Source organism: Ixodes scapularis, unplaced genomic scaffold, assembly GCF_016920785.2.
Source record: "Ixodes scapularis isolate PalLabHiFi unplaced genomic scaffold, ASM1692078v2 PGA_scaffold0__279_contigs__length_252992795, whole genome shotgun sequence".
In the NCBI taxonomy this organism is placed as follows: Eukaryota; Metazoa; Arthropoda; class Arachnida; order Ixodida; family Ixodidae; genus Ixodes; species Ixodes scapularis.
Window position 1 is genome coordinate 25,027,442 of NW_024609835.1, and position 17,912 is coordinate 25,045,353.

General features: G+C 47.9%; 1 protein-coding gene and 1 non-coding gene across 2 annotated transcripts in view; one reads left to right on the top strand and one right to left on the bottom strand.

Annotated features, from left to right (window-relative positions):
- Positions 1–17,912, bottom strand: part of LOC8031304 (neural cell adhesion molecule 1) — a 305,705-nt gene that overhangs the window by 123,812 nt on the left and 163,981 nt on the right. The window lies entirely within an intron of this gene.
- On the top strand, positions 1,152–1,220 carry Trnak-cuu. The gene has a single exon. It is a non-coding gene; the product is annotated as a tRNA-Lys (tRNA).

Consider the following 17,912-nt stretch of genomic DNA (forward strand, 5'->3'; position numbering starts at 1 on the left):
CCGTTCCGGTCCTGCGAGGAATCTTCGTCTTCTGCTTGAAAAAATCGTTTAAGGTCGGTGACATGAACAGGTCCGGTTTCCTCACTAGACTCGCAGTGAACTAGTTTGTAAGTGAGCGGTGAGCACTTTTCATGCACGCGAAACGGACCTTCCCACCTGTTGGCGAGGGAGGCTGCGAAGCCTCGAGCGGCAGCACTCAGTGGGTGAGTACGCCGGAGTACAAAATCTCCCACCTCGAACTGCAAGTCACGTCGCCCCTGGTTGTACTCTTCTGCCTGCTGTACTCGGGCGACGTCGAGATTTTCTCGGGCCTCTCGAAGGTTATCGGAGAAGCGCCTTCGCAGGTCCTCTACGATCTTCACGCAGGGGCGAAGCCTTCCCCCAGACTCTGTAGAAAGGAGACTGTTAAAAAGCGGGAACGCAAGCTCCTTGCCGAAATTCAATTGAGCAGGAGTGAGACCCGTTGACCGATTAGTGGTCGTACGGGTTGCGAATGCCAGCTCGGGCAGTTTCGCGTCCCAGTCCTTGTGGCGCTCGGTGTAGGCCACTAGCATCATCTTAAGGTTCCGATTTACCCTTTCCGTGATGTTTGCTTGAGGGTGGTACGGGGAAGTTCTTTTGTGCTTGATTCCCAGCACCGCGCATGCGTCCACAAACACCTTACTCGTGAGATAGGATTCATTATCACTCACAAGCTGTGCGGGAAAGCTAAACCAAGCGAATGTTTCGAGTAGACACTCCCAGATTTTTTGCGAATCTAGCTTCCGCAAAGGGAATAACTCGACCCACTTCGTGAAGTGGTCGGTTACCACGAACAAGTACTGATTGCCGCGGGTACTACGTGGGAAGGGGCCCATGACGTCACGGCAACAAATCTGCCAAGGTCTCTGACTCACGATTTGTTGCATGAGACCGAGGGGTTGACCACCACGTGGTTTTGCCTTCTGGCACACCGAGCAGCTACGAGCGTATCGGAGCACATCCTGCCTCATGCCTGGCCAGGTAGCAATTTGGGATAACTTTTCGTAAATCTTGCTGTATCCTGCCAAGGCAGAGTCATGCATGTATCGGATGAAAAGCTTACGCAGCTTGCGGGGTATCACGGTCCGGAACGCCGAGCCATCCGGATTGTCGTCGGCCTTGGGGATGTAGCGTAGCTCAGTCGGTAGAGCACGAGACTCTTAATCTCGGGGTTGTGGGTTCGGGCCCCACGTTGGACGCCATTGTGGTCGGTTTGCCTTGCTGCATACCCGACCCGGAGGAATAACACGAAGCCAACGGTTTCAACAACAAGAAACTACATTTAACTGGACATGGACAAGACGATTAACTGTGCGCCGCCTCTGATGCGCCTTATCAAGGCGGCGCATCCAATGTGCGCGTGGCTGGCGTGATGCCGCCGCCACGCGGGAAAAGTTCGGCACGGTTGCCTCGCAGTCGGGAAACTGGGCTGGGGAGCAGCCAGGTTGCCCACAATATATATATATATATATATATATAATAGTCCACATGGGATACAGGCTGTTAATTAAAAGAATTATCCCTACTTCGTTTCATTTTTGACTCCTGGCGCAGCTGATGCTGTGAGCTTAAAGGACGAACCGAGAAGTGTCGAAAGCACAAGCATATAGGCCTTCCCTGTACATTATTGATTCAGCGATGACAGAACCCATAAAACACATGAAGAACACCATGTAAGAGCGCTTTTAACTATGTTTGATTGGTCCCATCAGCTTATAGCGCAAGACATTAAGAGACAGTGGTAGGGTATTTATGGTAGCTAAGGTTTTCCGTTTTCTTTCTGCCCGAAATACGCCGATCGAGAACTGACCAGTTAGAGTCGCCCTTACTCTCTTCTCCGTGGTCAAGTGCCGTTCTCTGTGGTATAGACACAACCAACAAACTTAATCAAAGTGGTGGGTCATCGAAGGCACGCACTCAATATTAAACAGAGAAAAAATATGACACCCTTTTTATGGCTTCTAATAAGCTGTATATAGAAAAGTTCCTCGAAGAACCGGAAGCATTTTGTGCATTCTCTGCGTAATTCTCAACATGGCGTCGTATCGCGGTAGTCGCGGGCTGGACGGCTGAACGAAGCGGTATAAGCGTTGTACCCCTACTTCAGAGCTGTTCTTCGCGATACCGGCGAATCTGTCCAGCTTCGAAGGGAAATTGCTTACCGATCCAAACAACTAGGATTTATTCCGTACGACACGCCCGACCACCAAGCTGATTCGCACTAAGACGTCGCCGAGTCGTCGCCCCTTCGCCTGAATGAACTCGTCGCTCGCCTTTCGAACACGAATACACCGAATTCATTAATCGTTCTGCGCATGCGTGACGCCGTAATAACTTCAGTTCCCAGGAGGCAGACAGCCGTGCTTGCGAGGGCTCGTACCGTCTCGTGCTCTCTAAAATGGGCGTGTTTAAATACAGCTTTAATGTCACTGACCAATTGAGAAGCGCAGAACGGGGCTGACGAAGTTCGCGTTTCCTGGTTCGCGATCGGTTCCTCGGGGTTCTTGTCGGAGAATTCTCTGATCTGATTGACGCACGAGCGATAATGGCACGCTCAGAACTTGCCTTGCTCTTCGTTTATTATGCTGTCACTAACTTTGAGAGCTGTTATAGTCGCTTGAATGCTCGCGCAATCTTAGTGCGCGCACACATGGAGAAGTTGACCGTCACGTAGCCACGTAAATTTTGCAGGCAAATACGATGGCAAGTGAAGTAGCGGGAAAACGATCTGCAAAGTTTGAGTCCATTATTTTTCTTTTAACGCCTGAAGAGAATACTTTCACAACGGCACGATTAGCAGGAGTCATTTTCCGTTGGTCAGTTCAACCGGGAACACGGTCTAACGGTATCTGCAGAGGTCAATAGGCCTCAGTGGCAATAAAACGAAATTGACACCTTTCTGTGACTTGGACCGCATGACCTCAAAACGACACCCAATCTAAAACAATGCGTTCTTGAAAGATTCTTCGACGCCCCAAGAACTCTTTCAGCCCGTGAAGGGCAGTTTCGCCTCAAGCCCTATCGCCCCCTGGCGCGCTAGAAAGGTAACCGTGCGATGAAAAACTATTTTGCATTGAGAATGGAGCTTTCAAGGACACCTTATAGGATTTTCACAAAGAACCCTTTTATGGGGTGCTTAAAAGTTTTGTTTAGGGTGCAAAATATGGACAAGCCGAAGAACCCCCAAAGAGGGGGTCACACTGCTTATACATCATACATACTAGATTCTTCATACTGATTCGAACGCGAGTCATCGCGAGATCAATGCTTCCAATACCGCATGGTAATGAGTTCCAGGAGCAACTTGGCACGCGGCATTCGAACTGTCTTTTGTGTGATGTACGAGTAGTGTGACCAGATTAGTTTTAGAATGCACACATTTTATATTTTCGTCGATTTAAATGAGAGCATAATGAATTGTGTTTTGGTTGCAGCTTAAAGCAGCATGCATGCAGAAGCTTCTAAGCGTGAAACAAAACCGTAAGCCGTTCTCCGCGACAGCGTGTTACATGCATCTAATTGGCTGTCAGCTTACGCATAGTGTCGCGCTAAAGCAGCGAGGAAGTCCGATTGAAAGTTCCCGCGGGCCGGCATTTACCCGCCAAGATCGAGGCGCTCCGCCTCATTTAGAAAATACCGTCGCGGGCATAAAGCAGGATGTCATTTCGCGAAGGAAAGGCATGTTCAATCAATATAAAGATAAGAAAGACTGTTTTCCGACTCCGTTGGAAGAGATTATTATCCCATGGGTTGAAATAAATACACATACAGTGCCACGTTCGTTCAACGCGCTGGGTAAAGTTATTTTCTGAGAAACGAACTGGGTAGGGATGCTAAAAAATTAATCAAAATGGCTATATATATATAAGCGTGAAAGGGGCGCAATTTATCTTGGGATTTTATTCATATGGCAGGCTGATAAATATTTGCATTATGCAAAACATTTTGAGTGCAAAATGGGACGTCGCTTTAAGGAGTATACACACGCTGGACAAATCCCTCGCTTTGCTCCCAGGGGTGCGCATGACGTGGTAACAACGGCACACCTTGGCGCGTAGCCGCGCTGACGTAGACATTCTTGGGGGATGGGGCAACTTCCGCTCCGGCAAACACTCTGGCCTTGGCGTGGGATGTCTTTGCAATCGTCGGTATTTTGTTCGAGTGTCTGGCAACGTAACAGATTTTGCTCAGCGAGATACCGGCGATGTCCATCCTGATCGCATAACTATAGTTTGTTTCACCTTACGTCGACAGACAGCCAACACTACAAGCTGATAGGACCAATCAGACATCGCTAAAAGCGCAACATCATGGTGTTTATTAGGCTTTTGTACATTTTCTATCATCGCTGAAACAATCATAACCAGAAAAGGCCTAGTGCCTTTCGCTTTTGGCGCTGCTTGGAGGGGGGGATCGGTGGCCGAGTGGGCTAAAGCGCACACCCAGCTCGACGCGCGTGGAGCGAAAGCTCACGCTGCACAACCCACGGATCTTACCCCTGCCCGTTCCGATCTGGATGAGCATCGTACCGGCGTGCGGTTGTGTATCACTACTGCGTGGTGCACGTTAAAGACCCCAGGCTAGTGGTTGTACTGCACTGGCTAAATTGCTCATCTACAGCGTGTGACTCGTCGCAACTTTAATGGCTGACCTGTACACGCTGTATAAATATCCCCATAACCCAATTTTTGCGCTGCTTGGTTGGTCAGATTACCTTGTAGCGTTTGCTGCGTCTGCACTTAAGCTGAAACGAGTTATAGTCGTTGCTCGCACTGTTGCGCATGTCGTCCGAGGCACCCGATAATTATCAAGGCCGCACAAGAGCCGCTCCTCGTAGAATCTGGCTTTTGACTCCACGCACTTTGTGTTGCATCCACCGATTAAAACAAAAATACTTCGTTTAGCAGGAAGCAGTTCGTCGACTTCGCACCTAACAGTGTTGCTGCCATAATCGCGTATGGCCGCTTCATGAGCGCCTCCAATTTGATACTGTCGTCAGCGGCCACGAAGCCCCGTTCTCGAGAATGCGACCGTTGAATGCGTCTGATAACACTGACATCCCTCTCGGCTCTCCGCCGTTCGTGTGAATGCTTGAGTCGGGGAGGCAGTACTGCTGGTTCCGCCGATCACTGACGTCACGCTCATTCTTCCCCGAAAAAAACATCCCTGGTGTGAATACCTCTTAGAGCAGGGTCTCAAACACGGGGCCTACGAGCCGCACGTGACCCGCGACTCGCCGGGGCGCAGCACGCAGGTGTCCCGTTATTGCAAGCTCCCGTTCCTACGCCTCGAGCGCTGCATGCGCCATAAATATTTACTTTAAACGTAAACATTTCTTCTGGCTAGGCTGTTGTCGTCCATGCATTCACACTGCAAAAGTAGCTCCGCTCTTATGACGTTCTAAGATATTTGGCACTCATCTGCCTTTTTCAGATCGAGGACTGTTTCGTTTTATACTCCATTAAGACACACGTAGTTTCTTGTAATTTTGCTATACACATCATAAGAGAAGTAAAAACTATAGTACAAAATATAACTTTTTTTCAGACATATTGAATTTGGATATTTCAGGAGTAAATTGAGCGATATAGTAACGATTCTCTGATTGATTTCTAGTTGTATCAAAAACTCCAGCGCGTTGGCTGGATGGTGGTATTGAAAATTTTGTAATCACCACAAGTACAAACCCGAACTAGTTATAACAATAAATTAAAGTTAAAGACGGCACTGGCCAAATTGTCTATTTTACTAAAAACAAATAGCACGAGATCCCTTAGTTCCAAAATCTTTTGGTGTCTCTCAAAAACTCGTCCGCTTTGCAGCATAGAAACGTTTTATCGTTTTGTTTTTGTAATAATATATATTATTCCCTGCACGATGTTAACCCTCTACATTTTGGGGGTGGGCTATGTGGCTCCCACGATCAAATGAGTTTGAGTTCGCTGCCACGAAGGATGACGAGCAGCCAGAAAGGAGAAAACTCTCTCTCAATTCCTCCTCTTCAATCAAGAAAGAAAGAGATCCCCCTCTTTCCTGCAGGGAGTAGCACAGGGACCCGCGCCTCTGGATAAAAGAGGAAAGATGAGTGCCAGTGGGATGGAGAGACCCCGACAGGAGACGACTGTGCAGGCCGGCCTTTAAGACAGAACGACAATGTGTAAATATGATTTATTGAGAAAAACTGATTATTACATTCAGTCTCCTTTTTTTATGCGGTTTTGAAAGATATGCTGTGAACGATTTATTTTTCAGCAAGTTTAGTATTTTACGATTTAGGTCAAAGCTGAAGTTTTGAAATAATTCGCGGGCTCTAATTTTCGCGACGCGGTGGGATCTCAATATAGATTCCAGTGTGTTTACATTTTACACGAATTGTTCGCGGGACCTATTAGTCGCGAATTTTACGCGATTCGCAAAAATTTGGTATTCGCGAACATTAAGTCATTTACAGTAGTTGTCAACGTATGCTTCAAAGCCATTTTACTGTTTATTTAAAGATCAATACATATCTGCCGTTGAGTATTATCCCCTGCCAACATAAGCATTTGAAAATGACATCTGTCAAAATGCCTTTGTCACATAAGCATTACACCGTAAGATACCCAGGCCCTTAGGAATCACGAATCAGATAAGAACTTCACAAAAAATGCATTATGTTGGTGGGCGCTGTGTAAAACACACAAAAAAAAAAACAACCAGAAAATTCCTACCTTTTCTTTTCACGCAACATTTCAAATAGATAGGATGCTTGCCATTCGCGCGTGCATTCTAGCGCTGCGTGCCTTACGATTTGAGACAGAAAGAGTTCATTTTGTTCCGCCGTCGTGTGTTTTCGGATCACTCGACACCGGCACAATCTTCTAATTTTTGTGTTGGCCATTTCCGTAGGGTCTGAAAGGTTGTTTTTTTTCTTCTTTTATAACTCAATTCGCTTTTTTTTTTTTACGATCGCAAGCACGGGAGACGGAATTTTGAAAAAAAAAAAAAAAAAAAAATGGGCATGGGGAAGTTATAACAAATTTTTAATCGAAGCACAGAGTCGCCCAACAAACCGAAGGTGATGCTTCACGGCCTAAGCGACGACTTTCGAGCGAGAACGACCTTAATAACTGGAGAGCTCCCATGCATTCATTCCCAAATTGCAGGCATCATTAGTTGTCTCCTACGAGAGGCTCATGAAGCGCGCCGCGCCGGGCACGAGTATGGTGGCGCCCGTGTCGATTAAAACACACACCGGCCCAAACTATTCTAGGCTGACGCATCCACACGAGCCGCATTGCCCCAAGGGTCCTTTTCGAAGCGGACTACACCCAACTCTACCTACCACCAAGGCCAGTCACGAATTGGCGAGCAAACCACGTGACATGCCCAGGTGGGACGGCGGAAAGGGTTACACCAATGTTACATGGTGCTTTCGAGGTCCGCGATTGGCTCAGACGATTCGATCGGTGTCGACCGCGGTCCACCCTTATAGAACAAGGTGAACCTCGCGGTTCTAGCCAAGGGCGGAGCACCTGCCGTTGGCAACTCAAAAGAAGTCCAGCGCCAGCAGGAAGGCGAGGGCGTAAATTACGACGAAAAAAAAAAGTAAAGATGGCCGACCCGCAGAGTTTGCCGAACGCAGAGGCGATGCCGTGAAAGCGGGGCCCATTTGTTATCTGCTACTATGGAGCAGCCGAAGGCGACACCAGGGCCGCTTTTAAAATGGTTCCGGCCGTGTCAACACAAGCAGCAACCGGTCGAACTCGCTTAATGGGGAACTTTCGGGGTCTATTGGCCGCGAGGTTCGACCGCCGGGAATGAAAAGCGGAGCAACCCGTTTCGCGCCTGCTTGGAGCACGGGAAGGGCTGCGGGGGCGGCGTCAAAGAGGCGGAAGTCACTGATTCGGCGAGCTAATGTACTGGAAGTCTAGCTTCAAAAGAGGTCGTGCGCCTAGGTTCACAGGAGTACCACGTGGTTACATCGCAAGCGGTATAGTATACGAAAGCGATGCAAGCCCCGGAAGCGTCAAGGCTGGTTCACACACCTGTGTCTGCTTACGACCGATTGCCATGGGAACTCTTAAAACGCGAGAGCACACTGGAGTGATCTATCCAGTAGCCTGGGCACTCGTAATTTTGGTATAATTTGAACGATCTTTAGCGCATTATTGTTTCTTTCATTGGGTCTAAAAACTTCTGGCAATGTTATAAACGTCCGTTTCCAATATAGATAGTACAGTCGGGAGCAAAAGTTTGCGGGGCACCGGAGCGCGTGCCGAAATGCATCGCGGCGCCGTGCAACGGCGCGCCGCCGCATTAAAAAGCCGCGCTTTACGCATGCGCGCCCTTTGTGCTGGCAGTCATGTCTCTTTCGCTCGTTTCTGACCGACTCACTCCTGATAACCGGAGTCGGCGCCAGGGGCGCAAGTTGCCGTTTCGCTGGCTGTCCTGCCTGGCGTCCTCTTCAGCCGCCACAGCAGCCGCGCTGGGTGACGGAGCGCCTGGTTAACCCCCTCCCCCCTTCCCTACGCGAGCTCCGTGACAAAGCGCGGCGGCTGAAGCAGACGCGCAGCATGACAGCCAGCGAAGCACTAACTCGCGCCCCTGGCGCCGACTCCTGTTATCAGGAGTGCGTCGTAAAGAAACGAGCGAAAGAGACATGAATGCGAACACGAAAGGCGCGCATGCGCAAAGCTCGTCTCTTTAATGCGGCGGCGCGCCGTCGGACGGCGCGGCGATGCATTTCGGCACGCGCTCCCGTGCCCCGCAAACTTTTGCTCCCGACTGTACATAAATTTGACCTCTTGAATACTGCAAAACCCTCGCTCTGCTGAAATGCAGTTGCAGAGGGACATCATAGATGGCGCCAGTGTACCTGTTTACACTCAGAGATCACAATAACTCGGTCGTAGGCAAGGCAAGTGTGTGAAGGGCATTTATATGGCCCGCAGCGCGAGCCCATTAGTAGGGAGTGTTAGTATATCATTTTTACATTCCGCTCCGTTCCGAGTTTCCCCAACTGCGCGTGGGCAGCCAGCTGCAGCCAACGTTACTGGAGCAAGCTCAGTTTCGCAGCTCCCTATTCTCGCCTGCAGAGGCGAGTGGCCCAGGTGGCGGTCACGAGAACTAGCGGCGCTGCCGTCGAATCTTGGTTCCCTGTCTCGCTCGTCGTCTAGTGCGTTCAGAGCTTCCTTTACTTTTTATTTTCTTCCTTTTTTTTACTTCCACGCGTATGAAAGCAAAAAAAAGATGATGACGATGAAGTGTAATACACCACTGAGATCAGAGTCAGCGCACTGTGAGTGTTCCTTCTATGAGAGTTTGAAATTTATTTTTGTGTGCCTCTGTTTCCTTGCGCTGTGAAGTGTTAGTATGAATTGCCAACTCGCCCAAGCTCAAGTATTGCTACTGAAGCTTCACGGGCTAGACAATCCGAAAGCAAGACTCGACTGCAGCGTTACTAGCGGGAAAATAACGTCGCATGGACATGGTGTCACACCTACGAACAAATTCCGTTTCTCCGCTATAGACTGTTCCATTAGGGTCATAGCAGCGAGGGTAAAAGAGAAAAAAAATGCTCTCCCCCCTCACCCCGTATGTCGTCGGCTCCGCCGAGTGGGCTGTAGCTAGCGTCCGGCTGGCGTGCAAACTCTGTTTAAGATCGCGTCATTTTCGAACTTTCAAGCGCAGATGCGCAGAATTTGGTATGCCAGTTGTCGTGTAATACTATTCTAGATAAAAAAGACTCACAGGGGCCAATTGCGCTGATACCTGCGTGCAAATAAAAAAAAGATAGGGAAAACTGTGTCAGATTGGCCGGTCTCTTTGGCGAAAAGTAAATCCGGTTGCTGTACCTTTTTTACTATACAAAGTTCGTACTGGTGTAGGCCTTTAGCGACCAAGAGTGGAAGTCTGAAATAATAAATAAAACGTGCTCTCCTGCCGCACTACACGCAGTAGTTGAGGGTAGTACTGCCGGCTGACTCAACTGCTATTTAAGTAGCGGAAAAAAGATATGCTAGTGGATCATTTAGCAAAATAGAATAACAGAGAGCTATAGGCTGATTTTGGAGTAGTCACAACTATTCTAAGAACGCGAAGCGCTTCACAACGGCAGCTACGAGCGAGAGTTCGATGTTCGGTAGAGCCCGCCGATACAGCCCAAAGATGGAGAACGGCAACCTCCCGGTTTGTCGTCTGCTAGCGGTGTCGGGCGCAAGCCCTCTCTCGCGTTTTACCCCGCCGAACCCGCTGAACTCCCCGGATGTATGGAGAGTGCGCTGCGGTCGAACAAAATGGTGCCGCCCAGAGAGCGCTAAATGGAATGGTCTATATTTAGCTGGAAATTGACGTCACGTGCGAAGGATGAGGAAGGGAAGGTACGGATGAGATGAGGATGAGAAAAGGAGGAGGGGAGAAAATGGGAGGATGAGGCGGAGGGGAGAGGAAAATAAAATAAGAAGGAGGATGAGGGGATGAGGAGAGGAAAGAAGGAGGAGAGGAGGGTACAGATGAGGAGGAGGGGCATACCCTCTTCTCCGTACCCTCCCCTCCTCGTCCTCAAGAACTGCGCTCTAATTTCGCATTACAGATACCTGTAGATGTCTTGAATTTTTTACATCAAATTTGGTTAAAAATATGAAAGTAATCTTGTTATTATCCTGGTTTGCTTCTTTTTATAACTTATCTGTATATGTCAGCTTCACATTGAAATCACGTTCATCAGTGATGAGTAAGGAATTAATCAGATTGTTCACTGATATACTTTAAAGATTCTGAAGAAGGCTGCATTTTTATACTTCATTTTATCCGGTGTCTCAACAACACGAAATCAACCTGATAAATAGCTTTTTTTCTAATTTCGTATTTGGCAGATTTGTATTTGTCCTTTTACGCAAATTTATGTGAGCCATGTTTACAACAGATGCTTTATGGTGATGCGATGCGCGTTGCAGGACAATGCATTACGGTTAAATTATCTATACTATTTTTGTTAAGTTGCAATTAAGCATTATGATCTCAAGTTGTAATAACCTACGCGCTTCTCAAGGAGCATGCATGGTTATGTAAACACTTCTCCTGTTTTATCTCGTGAGTACGCGAGTTTCCTTACTCGGGTGTTTGCTGCAGTCACGCAAAATATAACAAATAGTGAACGCGTAAGAACCCGCACCAAAAAGGCTAATGGCAGAGCCGTCGTAACTTCCCCGGCTGCAAAGGTGTTCCGAAGAACCCGCCCCGACCATCCCCAAACGCCAAACTTCCGAAAATAGGCAAAGCGTATGCCGAAGGGAAACGCTCTCCCTACAAAAGGAGGAATAAACCGTCGTCAATACCCAAAACAAAGTAAATAAATAAAGGCAGACAACAAACAACGAAGAGGTCGGGGCCGACAGAATGGTGCAGTGCACGCGTTCTGAGGTCTATTTTCCCTGGACTTCGAGTCCTATCTGGGGATGGGATGGGGAGGGAAGTAGCGAGAGAATAGGTAGGAAAGCTGCCACGGGGATTGTTCAGCCGGCCCCTGATGATGATCGAAGACCCGAAGAAGACTCGTCTCGGGGGAGAGGGGGAGAAGGGGAGCCAACACTTTACGGACATTGCGAGCGGGAACTTGAGCGCCAGCCTCTGACATCGCGTCTGCGTGGGGAAAAGCGAGCGCGGGAATCGCACCTTCGTTTTTCATTCACGCCCGCCCAGGCAAATAAGAAAATTGCTCCAGAATATAAGGGTCTTCCTCGTTGATTTTTTTTTTTACTTTTATTTTTGTTTATGAAATGCGTTTTTGAAGGAAGGTTAATAGGCAAAGAAGACAAAGATATGAAGTCAGCTCTGAGTACTATTATACCCAGTCACTGTTAGCTTTCTTATATAAAACTTCGGTATTCACTCGTCATATTAGTCTTCTCTGTATACATTATTTGCCGTATCTTCATATTCAATTTGGAGTCACGTAGACAAAGCGGGTTTGAATCTCAGTGAATGTTTAATAAGGAACAGTGCGTATAAAGTGCAAAAGTGTGACAAGAAATGACGAGCCACTGCAGGGTTTCCAAAAATGGGACATTGAGGTTATTTAGTGCGAGAAACTGCTCCACGCGTATGCGTTCATAAGTAATATGTTTTTTTTGTAGTAAATATGTTTCATACTAACTAAACTCTATAATAAACTATGCTCACTTTATTGCAGAGCAGAATTTTGGACTGTATAATACTGTATTTCTTCTTTTGTATGGTGGGCGGAGCAGATATTTTCCATAGGCTTGGTTTGACCGGAGCAGTGCATCGGACGCCATAAAATAATGCTATAGATTGAAGGAATCCCTCAAAAAATATCAGTTGTGCCAACGATTGTTCTTTAAAGCAAGCAATTTTTTTTATGAATTCGGAAGGCACGTTCTAGTAAACACTTGAACGACACATAATGTATTTCCGGACGCAAGCTATTATAAAGTAATTTTGTTATCATAGAACCAAAGCTAAAGTCTTTACAAACAAGTATTTATTCTGCTACCTTTTTATCGCCTTAAGCGCAGTTGCTTGTTTTAGAACAGTACTATCACGAGTATCAAGCAATTAAGTCGCGCTGCTTCACCTTTCCCAATGTAAACTAAAATGAGGCCTTCATGGCCGTCAATTATGTGCCAGAAAGTATGCAGTACGCTTCTGTCTTACTGAGTCAGCTATATTTTATACATTGGAAGTGCTCTCGGTTTCTTTGCACACCAAGACGTTTAGATAAACTTTACAAGCGCTGTGTGCACAGCACAACTAGCAACTAACCAATTTCAAGATTAAACCTCAAATCGTGACCTTTTTTTCTTTTTCCTTTTTTTTTGTGTCAGCTTGTAAAGTGATCAGGGCAGTCATGGACTTTGACAGAGCTACATTTTTTTTTCGCAATTTGTGTTTTGAAGCTTCGGTGACTCGCTACTGGGGCTGCATTCAGCAAAAGAATGACAATTGAAAAATATGGAACATTTCAAACAGTACAACCTAGCGACATAACCAGGTATTATCAAATGTACCGGGCGTATGTATCGTCTCATAAAATATCACGCATTTGTGGTATGATACAGATCTATCCAGCACTTGTTCGGAATGGCGATATTAATGCCGCATCATCTAAAAGTAATTACGTTTTGTGTTGTTGATGCAGCAGAAGGTTAATTACCCCAAATAAATGCCTGGGGTCTCCGAGGAGATGAGTAATTTAGCCAGCGGAGAGTCAGCGCTGGGGGTTTTTAACGTGCGTCGCGCAGCAGTGATGAACGACCACACGCCGATAAGAGGCGTATTCATATCAAAACTGGCAGGGGTAGGTATTGAACCCATGACCCCTGGGCTCAGCAGCGCGAGCTTCCTCTCCACCTCTGCCGAGTTGCGGTTAGTTAACGAGATCGTCCAACAATCCTCCCCGTTCTCCGCAGGAAACTCGAGATCACCGAAAAACCAGCATATACCAACAGATCAAACGCAACTTCAACGGGGGGTCTATTTCAGCACGCACATAGATGGAACCACAACGCTAAGCACGGCCTCCCCATAACGCCATAGAGCAATGGTGCCTCTGGCAGATTCCAGGCGGACACACTGCACGTTTGATATGACGACGTTACTTCAGCGACAAGATTAATGCACGGGCACAAAAGGGAACGGCAGAAACATACCGTTACACTATGTTCGACAACTATCGCCAAGGCCCTCGGCGTCAGCGAAACTATTGAGCACAGATGCCACTTGCGTGACATTTGGTATCTTCACAATAGTTCTTGGAAACCAAACCAACGGCATTGTAGACGGAATAAAAACACTGACCAAGGGAAAGCTTCACGCAAAATTCTACTTTCGCGCTAAACTCCAGGGTGAAGCATCACGCGAAGTCCCAAAAGCGTCGTAGGCAATCGCGTGCACCTCAAGACGTTATGAACGCGCGTTCCCGGAGGGCTAAGACGTAGTTTGCCTAAGTGTCGTTTCCAGATCTCCCGAAGATATACCAAGAAAGCATGCCACGAGTTCAATTTCGTGAGAGCGAGAGCAAGATCTACTTCGGCTCACATGAACTGAGTCAAGATATTAAAGAGTTTTAGTAGACCGTGTTTCCCCCTCCGCTAGCCCTCCACTACGAAGAAACCGCCACTGCGCCTGCGCGCCAAAGCCTTGGCTGTAGAGTTCCGGGTAGCGGAGGGGCTTAGCGGAGCGGGAAACACGGTCTACTAAAACTCCCTATTGTTCGCAGACGACGATCGTCTACAGATGCGAGTGAAAAACGGGCTTCTCTGATGCGCCATCCAATCGTAAGGCGCGAAAACCCTCGCTCTCACCTGGGACTGTAATAGCTCGCGGTAGTGCTATCACATAGCCTTCACTTTGCTCGCGCAATGTCGCGCCCGCAATTATCCCTGTTCGCCAAACCGTCCAGATTGCCTCAAGGAAACTGCCACGAATTAACCGTATACCTCAGCAGCAACACGTGAGAAGATATTGATAACACGGCGCCCCAAAACAATTCACTCGAACGACTCGCGATTTATGATCTCAGCGTTTACGGCCCGCTATAGTCAAGATACACTCAAGATACGTCCGAGCCAGAAATAGGCATACGGTGCACCCGAGACTTCCACTCGCCGGTTTACGATGGCTTCGCCCACGCCATATGGGCTCCTTATATTCTCAAATATGTCTCTTCCTTTTTTTTTTTTTTTTTGTCATTTCCAGACTAGGGTGTTTGTATAGAGCGCATAGGAAAATCTCCGAGCCTGTGTGTCGTTCACGCGTGTGTGGGTGCTATTTCTTGTTCCCCGATGTTTGCGTGTCTCGCCGACCGCGAAAAACTGTCACAGCGCATCAGAATGTGCGATACGTGCGTTAGGGTAACTAAATTATGCATAGAAGCGCAGCCCTCTCTGGCGTTGGAACGCCACGTTCGAAAGAAGCGCGTATTAGATAGCTTCCGCGAGTGTCACGGACGTCCGCGGTATAATAGGGGGGGGGGGGGGGGGGGGGGGGGGAACGAGCCCTACGCCTCTCGATATTCGGGCCGTGTGCTTCAACTATACTCGGTTCACCGCTTAGTTGACAGTGCGGTGGAAGCTACACGCTCGTTGGTCCAGTCATACGTCTCTCTTGCCTCACGCGATCAGGCCCAGCTTATTCCCCCGAGCAAAGAGCGAGGTCGGGTGATGAAAGGGAAGCTGTTCATTGGTCTGGCGGATGCGCAGCTCTCCCCGCACTGTCGGGAGCATGAACCGCGAGGCCTCTAAGTGCCTCCGGTAAAAGGGACTCCGAGGCAATTGGAGCGCGTCGTAAAAACGCGGGGAGCTCATTGGTCGCCCAAGAGCGTCGTATCAGGGAAAATGGCAAGGAAACTGTAGACCTCGGTGGCCAGTGTACTTAGCGGTGTTTTTTTTTGCTTTGTTTTTTGCAGAATCAAGGTGGGTGCTAGTCTCCTGTTTCTTAGTTAACATTCGAAGCATTTATAGGCTTAAGAGTGGAGATACAAAGTGGGAGCAGGAAGCATTGCATACTAGAATTTGGGGCGAAACACCAAGACGAATCTCGAATAAAAAGAGTGCAAAAAAAAAAAAACATCAACAACGAAGGACGAGTTGAACAAGCTTAACAGACAAAGCAATGTCTTAAAACTTCTTGCTCTAAAAAATAATAAACTTAGGTAACCTTAACCATATGCCAATACATTGCTTCGATCATTCAATTTCTTTTTGTACGAGATATGCGATCTCTTTTTCATATATTGAAATCGACGACGCACTGACACACGCGCCTTCCTCGCACGTTGTCATAAGGAATGCTTCCGTAATCTCACGAGTTCTTTGGCTAGCGTGTCGCGTCATAACCACTGTGTCAGCCAATTTTGGTGCACACCCCCATCTATTGCACTCAATCGCACGATTTCTACTGGGGGATGACTTGACTGCTAACGCGAAATAGAAGTTTGTGGCGTGGCGAAGAGAAAAGATGGTGGAGAGGCGGAGGCGTTAGCAGACGATCAACGCTTCCGACAGCTCCTCGTACAGTGGCGCCGCCCCCCCCCCCCCCCCCCCCCCGAAATTCCATAAAATATATGTAAACATTACGGGGCAGAAAGCGGAAAATCGTCCCCGCCTCTCCCCCCAAAAACCACCACAGTTGCCCCCCTAGTCCCGAATAGTTACGACGTCTCTGTCCTCACAGCTCGTATTGCAAACGCGTCACACAAACCACGTGACTTCGATCAGGCAGTTGGACACTCTCTTCAATACTGAGAGTTTACAGAGACCTCGGCAATAGCAGACGGCATTTCTGAGTTAGAAGCGATGCGCTCTTTTTCTGCGCGAATTGTCAGTGCATGATTATTTTATTCTACCAACAAAACAGTAAAACATATATAAAGATAGAACGAGAACAACAAAACAAATGCAATGTCTCGTTTGCTGCGAACATCGCTAAAAGACCGAGGCCCAGGTTTGGAAGCACACAGACAGGGCGCTGTTCCGCCGTCCTGGACCTCTTTTAGCGTCGTTCCCATCAAACACTTATGCGCCACAAACTAGCCTAACTAGGTGCCTTGGTATTGTCTCGTTGTTTTTTGTTTTTTTTTTTGTATTTTTTTTTTACAATTATTTTTGTTTACATGTCGTCGCCCGCTTTGCTCTCTCTGGCGGTTACCGCGTCTCTTGTCTGACATTTTCATTCGTGCTGTTTTTAGGGTTATAGTCATCTTCATGGTGCGCTTAGTTCAAAACTAGCGACTAAAGGTTACTCTCTGGTATGGGTGGTGTCAAAGGACGAAAGAGGTCTGCCAACGTTTTCGCGAGGAGTTTTGTCAGCGACCTCTGGGTTCCACTACGATTCTACGCTGGGTAAGGGAAACCTCCAAAAGAAGCCACCGACAACACTGGTGTCATCGCCGAAGCTTACGCTAAAAGATGCGGTACTCTGTGCCTTCACTGCCAACCCCCCAACTGTCGAGGCGGACAGCACGGATGTCATCTTTCGGTCGCAATACCGACGCCTTCACGGCCACCATAGGAGAGAATTTCAAGTTTTCCATTTCTAACTCTTTACTGAGGTGCGCTTGTTCAGCGAAATTTGTATTCCCTTAAAGCACGTTCTTTGACCACCTCTGTGAAAACTATTGGGAACGTTTAGCAAACCGGTACCATGCTTGGCGTACCTGACTACCGGAGCCTTTGAAGCATGCTTTCAAGCGCTCGGCCCGCGGTCACGGCATCATCCGGGCGCGCGCTTAAAAGCATGCTTCAGAGGCTTCGATAGTGAGGTACGCAGAACACGGTAACGGTCTGCTAAAAGTCTTTATTAGCTTTATACGTTTGGAAACTGATTTATACCGTTCCTTCAAACAGTCATAAAGACCCTCGGAGACGCCCCGGGAACTGTGCAGCACAGGGCCGCTTACACGCTTCGTCGTCGCAGTGTTTCTCGCTCCGCTCTTTTCCCTTACAAAGAAGTCTCCATCTCGGCCCTCTTACAAGATGCAAGATGGCGTACCATCACTTACTGCAGAAAACGTTCATCTGTCCGTCTCTTCTGCAACCTCATAAATCTATCCATAAAGCCTGCAGAGGCTCCCCTCCTAAGCAGCTTTAATGGCAGACTGCAACATCTCTTAGCACGTACACTACGCCACAGAGACACCTGCCTGATGGAAGCCGCCTGAACGTGGAAGTCTTTACACCATAAAATGCCAGAGTCTATCCCGACCAACCCTTAGGAAATTAGGCCACTCTGCAGACAGGCCTGAAGGCAACTCTCTTCTTGAGGAGTGCGTGCATGAGGTTACACTCTCTCTCTCTTTGCTCCGCCTTCATTTTATTTACTCTCACCTGCAAGCGTCATCCTGATCATCGTGTTTATGTATTTGTTAAAGTCATGTATCGTCACCCTAG